This window comes from Humulus lupulus, chromosome 6 (genome assembly GCF_963169125.1).
Source record: "Humulus lupulus chromosome 6, drHumLupu1.1, whole genome shotgun sequence".
In the NCBI taxonomy this organism is placed as follows: domain Eukaryota; kingdom Viridiplantae; phylum Streptophyta; class Magnoliopsida; order Rosales; family Cannabaceae; genus Humulus; species Humulus lupulus.
Genome location: NC_084798.1, coordinates 187,326,747 through 187,333,660, shown reverse-complemented (window position 1 = coordinate 187,333,660; position 6,914 = coordinate 187,326,747).

The window sequence follows — 6,914 nt, the reverse complement described above, 5'->3', positions numbered from 1 at the left end:
ATGGTAAATTTAGATTTTTTTTCCATTGTATTTACTCGTACCTCTTTCGAAAAAAGGGAAGGATTATTGAGAGAGATTATAGGGTTTCGTATCATAATTATAAGATTCAATTCAAATTGTACCAAAACTTCACATATAATAATAATATATTTAATAATATCCATCGAGAATAACATTTGATTAATTTAAAAAATAATTATTTAAATTCATATATAAAAAGATATTTTTTTATAAAATATCTTTAATTTAAAAAAAAAAGTCTACAAAAGATGTGAACATATTATTATATATAAAAAATAATAATATCTTATTTTCATTTAAAATAATAATAGTAAATTAATTAACCACAAATAAGCAGATAAAAAATAAGGTGGTTATATCAATTTTATTTTTTTTTTCTATTTTTATTCATTTTAAATAATAATAGTAATTAAATAAAATATAAATATATTAGAACTCGCAATAGCTTCCACACCATTGAAGATGGTGGAAAATCTTTCGATTAATGATTCTACGGAATCTATTTGAAGATTTATCGATTAACTTATACTTATTAATTTGTTAAAACTTTGATGTCTCTTTTTTCCCAATCACCTCCAACAATCTCAATATCACCCATACAACATAAATACCCGATAACATCTAAAACATGATAGAAAAATAAAATGAAGATGTTAGAATATCAAGATCAATAATTTAAAATAAAAACTTGAAAGATTAACAAATATTAATAATTGAATAAATACCTGGGAGGATTGTGTTATCATTAACATGTAAATCAATCAAATTTGGAGATATGAATTGGAATTCATTGAAAATTGAAATTGAAAGAATTCAGAGAGAAGAAAAAAAAATTAGAGTAGAGAAAAATATGAGATTAATAGAGAATGTTTAGAATATATAGATTTACAAATAGATATTTATCTATTTTTAAATAATATTATCTTATAAATAACTCATTTAAATTTAAAAAATTACATAATCTATAAAATGAATAAAAAATTTATATTAAAGGAGAAAATAGATAGAGTGATTTGAATAGTTTTTAGACCGCCACATCATGTCTTTGGTGCTCTCATTTATATATATATATATATAGAGAGAGAGAGAGAGAGATTAAAGCAAGCATCTAAATCTTGGAATATCACATTTGATGAAACAATTAATACATATGAATTCGAACAGAATGTCGACGAAGCATGTATATATAAATATATCAAAGGATAAATGATAGTTTTCCTAGTTTTTTACGTGGATGACATTTTCCTCATTGGCAACGATGTAGAGACATTGTCAAACGTAAATAAGTGGTTAGCCAAAAAGTTACAAATGAAAGATTTAGGCGAGGTGAGCTATGTTTTGGGAATCCAAATCCTAAGGAATAGGAAGAACAAGCTCTTGGAACATTCTCAAGCTAATTATATAGACACGGTACTTGAAATGTTCTCTATGGAGAATTCCAAGAAAGGTCAGTTACCAACCAGACATGGAATTACTCTTTCCAAAAAGAAATGTCCAAAGACACCTAAGGAGGAATAGGATATGAGAAAATATCCCTATGCTTCAGCAATTGGGAGTTTGATGTATGATATGTTGTGCACTAGGCCCAACATATGTTATGCCGTAGGGATTGTGAGCCATTATCAATCAAATCTTGGGTTGGAACACTGGATTGCAGTAAAGCACATTCTCAAGTATCTTAGGAGAGCAAAATATTATATGCTTGTGTATTAGGGGGTGAGTTAAACCCTACTGGATACATTAATTCTAATTTCCAATCAGACAAAGACAATCGTAAGTCAACATCTGGGTCAATGTTCACTCTTGGTGGAGGAGCTGCAATCTAGAGAAGTATTAAACAATCTAGTATAATATATTCAACCATGGAAGTCGAGTATATAGCAGCTTGGTTGAGGAAGTTCTACACTGATCTGGAAGTAGTTCCAGATATGGATAAGCCACTAATCTTGTACTGTGACAATAGTGGAGTAGTAGCTAACTCCAAAGAACCTAGCAGAAACCACAATAGAGGAAATCATATAGAAATGAAATACCATCACAGAGAGATTGTGCACCGAGGTGATGTGACTGTTATGAAGATAGCGTCGGAATAGAACCTGGCAGACCCATTTACCAAAACACTTCCCACAAAGTCGTTTATGGGTCATGTATTGTAACACCCTAAATCCTAGCTTTAATTGTAGAAAATAAAGAGGTTGAAAAATAAACGTAATAAATCGTAAAAAAATGTTGCCTTCTTTATTTATAATTTAAAATAAACATAACCTGGGCTTAAGGAAAATAAATAATAGTATTTACAATAAAATAAAAATTAAAACTAGGCAAGATTAAATCATAAAGTTCATAATTTCCCAAGAAAATAACACGCGGCTATATGACCCCCAAATATTCACACCAGTCTTGCTATTGGGAATCCGCTTGCCATCAGTCATCTAAGGTTAACTTATTCTGCAAAAATAAAAGAAAGGAATGAGCTTCTAAGCCCATAAAGGAAAATACACAGCAATTCATAAATAAATCAATCATAAACTTATAACGAATAATTTCACATGCAATAATATATTCATAACAGAAACCAAGGTCATAATCTATCCTATATCACCGTCATACCAAAGATCACACATAGATCTAGATCATAAATTGTATCCTACAATCATAACATTAGTTATAAACACAAAAATAACAAATCAGCACAACCCAAGAAACAATTTAGAGTCAATTATATAATCATATAATCAAATATATCATAAATTTCACAAGCGTCATAACATAACTTATTTATACTAATCATACAACATCATAAAACCCTAGGTCATAACATAGCCTAAGTCATAATCATAAATCCTAATCTAAATCATAGTTCATATTCATAAGTCATAGGTCATAATAATAACCATAGGTCATAATCATAAATCATAAGTCATAATAACAAGATAGATATAATAAAAAGATAAATGCTTTTACAGGGGTGGCAATTAAGCCCCGACATAAGTCCGTCATACAAGTTTGGCAACTGAGCCTACCCGACATCAACTTAGGTCTGTCATACAAGTTTGGCAACTGAGCCTACCGGACATAAGTCTGTCATACATCATTGGACACCTTAGGTCCAACCACACTTACCCCTTTATTGTACCTGAAATGTTAGGTCACACAAAACATAAACTAGGTCATAAACTAAACTACCTAATTTTCCTTACCTTGAGTGTGGTGCACAGAAACTATACTTGAGTCCTTTATATGATAATCCCGCTTAAACCCTATTTCATAAACATGATACCATTATTAAAACATAAACTAATATATCTAAAACTCAAACACAATCAAAACTTAACTATACCTCAACCTTGATCTTGAAGAAAAACCCTAGATCCTTAAATGCTTTCTTGTAGGGTTTTGACAATAAGAAAGATAGCTTGGTCGTGGGGCCTCTTTGTGTACTAGGGTTTCAAAGATATGAAGAGGTGAGGTGATGATGATTTTGACCTTAGGGGTTTTGTTTTGATGGTGGTACACGACCACAATAGGGAGAGAGAGAGTGTGCGTGTGAGGGTCTCAATAGGAGCAAGCGTAAATGAAAAAAAAAAAAAAAAAAGAGAAGGAATAAGCTCTATTTATAGGCTCTCAAAAATCTAAATTTCATTCTAACTATAATCCAAATTTAACTTTAAATAAAATAGAATCCTAACTTCTATTGAAAAAATCTCTAAATTATCTTATTAATATTTTTATTAAATAATTGAGGAATAATCTAACATCAAACTACCTAGGAAAAAAATATCCTAACCTCTAACTACCGGTAGTAAAATCAACATAACTAGAGCTGTAAAAGTCTGATTTAGACAATCTTTATATCGTTAGAAATATAATACAATTATCTACAACTTTTTAGAAATACTATTTTCCCAAAATCATAACATAACTGGGTCAAAAATAGGTACGACGTTACAGTACCCTATAGTTACGAAAATTCTATGTAATTATCTAAATAACAACTTAATTCACAAATATCCTAACTGACCATAAAATAACAAACTCTAATTCTCTAGGCTGATTTTTAATTTACTAAGACCAAAATCTTATTGGGCTTTAGGGCTTCATGTAGACTCGATCCAAAACAATTCTTAATAAAACTATAATTAATTTATTCTTACGCAATCACCCATTTTCTCACAAACAATGCTACTAATATCATAAAACTATACTATACTATAATAATTATAACCGCTAAATATTTAAAATATTAAACCTTATTCTATCACCACAACTCAAGTTAAATCTATTCTATAAAATTAAGACAACCTATAGTCACATAAATAAAGAGATCTAAGAGAAAAGTAACCTCGGTTACTACATGTATGCAACATGAGATTAAGGGAGATGTCTCACTTGCTTTGAGGGCAAGTTGGAGATTTTTAGGATTAATTCCCTAAAAGCATGTAAAGACATTTTATTAATTTAAATAAAAGTACAATTTTATTATATTTGAATATTATAATTATTGATTGAATTAATTATATAATAATATCAAGAAAATTGAATACTCATTCATGAGAATATAATCTTGTATTTGTAGGAGAGAATTAAGATCATATATAATGAATAAAATAGTCAGTAACATATTAAAGTAAGGAATCTTTAATGAATGGTTACCAGTGTGGTTTACTAAGCATACAGGATGCAAGTGATCTAGATTCAGAAAACTGATGTGGATAAACATCTTAGAAAATGTATATAATAGAGATTATATATGACAAGACCAATGAGAATTAATTATCTTTATAAACTTGTCGTTTGATATAAAGATTTAATTATTATCATAATACATGATCATTTGTAGATCAGTCTAAATCTTGAGTATTCATGAACTCTTGTTTGTGTTTATTGGATCTTTTGATTCACTCATTAGGGTTTCTTAGTATAATGAGGCTACTGACTTTTGTTTTGGAGATTTATTATCATGAATGGTTGGGAACATGATTTACAATAATGGAATCCATACTTTCCTAACAGATTGAATATTGGTTCCCTTAAGGGTTAATTCTGGAACTGAATAATTATTGAGCTCAAATCTATAACTTGATTATAGATTAATTATTCGCTAGTGAATTAATGGTACTTAAGGATCAGGAGACACTACTACAAAAAAGGGCAATTGTGTCAGTCAAGCGTGTCAGTCAACGCAATTGACTGACGCTATTGACCAAGAATTAACATTTGTGGCAGTTGGGCACTGCCACAAATGAGGGGGCAATTGCGTCATAACGTACACTGACGGTGTTTAATGGGGCCATTAGTGTCAGTGACCTACTGACGCAAACGGGCCGTCAACAGCGTTAGTGGCCCATTGACGCAAACGACCATTTTGCTAAATAAACCCCCTTCGTCCCCAAACAGACACCCTATTATACCTAAACTTTCATAAACATAAATTGAAGAAACTAGCGGCGCCCCCTTCGATTTTTGCTCATTTTGGTACGTTTTTATCAAAAAAAAATTTCAATTTTAATGTAAAAATAATGATGTATATATGTTTTTGAAACTTATATATAGTTTTTTTTTTAAAAAAATTTGTATAGATTTTGTATTTTTGAAGATTATTGTTTGAAAACCCATAAACTTTCTTGGTTTTTTGGGGTTTCTAAAAAAACCCATAAATTTTTATGATTTAAATTTAATTTTTGTGATTTTTTTATAAATTGACTATATTTCAGATTTTTTAATTTTTGGATAGTGTTGACGCCGTTTTTCGTCAACTTAAAATGTAGAGCACGTAAACAGTAAAAACTATGGCAAAGAAGAATAATACAGTAGAACAACGAGAGTTTTTTATGTGGTTCAGCAGTTAACTCTGCCTAGTCCACGAGTCAATTTTATTAGGACTTTGGAATTTTCTGGAAATCCTCCAGGGATGAATTCTCCAGAATTTCTCTCCAGATTACAAAAATTCGATCATTTACAAAGGTACATGACATCTTTATTTATAGAGGAGATCTCAGAATCCAATCCCGCACGTTTCGAGAAGTTATTCTGTAAATTAATAAATTTAATTACTTTAAAGTCTGTAACTCCCATATACAAGGAAACGTCCCCTGAAGACCAGGGGGCATATAACAGACTAGTTAATATCCCTTTAATGTAGGGGAGTTACAACAATAAATATCTTTTCAACGCATGGACTGCGTCTCATCAAATGATCCATTACATTGTTCGAGATCGGTAATTAGTATCATGCCAGACCAGGTCTTTAGGTAAATTATGAGCTAGTCACTTTACCCCAAGACCAGCTCGGAGCGGGTGAATACCACCGAGGCCATTATATTCCGAGCTTATACCCTTGCTGAGCTCGGGCTGCTTGATCTGAAGACACCCGACAACGGATATACTCCGACGCTACGTCTTTCGAGCTTAGATATCATTCTGAGGTTACATATCTTCGAGGTTGCCACCTTGCTTTGAGGGTTTGACACCTGGATCATGAACATGCACTTTAGACATCACGAGCTTACACCTGACAAGTCCAGCTTTCGAGGCCACACCCTCAGGTCTCGAAATCTGGGTGTAACATTTTTCCCCCTCAAAAGTATTAGTTCGAATCCTATGAGAAGGAAACTTTTGAACTACTTTCTTCGGGAACCGTACCGTCACACATACTCGAGTATGGACACACGTCAGCTGGGTATTGCTCACTCAATGTACTTGAGTACCTCGGAAACTTGCCCACGATCGTTCGCCTGCCACCTTTATGGTACCATCATGTCACTTATCCCTGGTCGTCGGATTTGATACGGAATCTGGCCAATGGCCCAGATTAATCCGACCCTTTGCACTCCCTCGGACCTATAAATAAGACTCCAGACGTCTTCCTCCTTTCATTTTTACGTTTACCATAG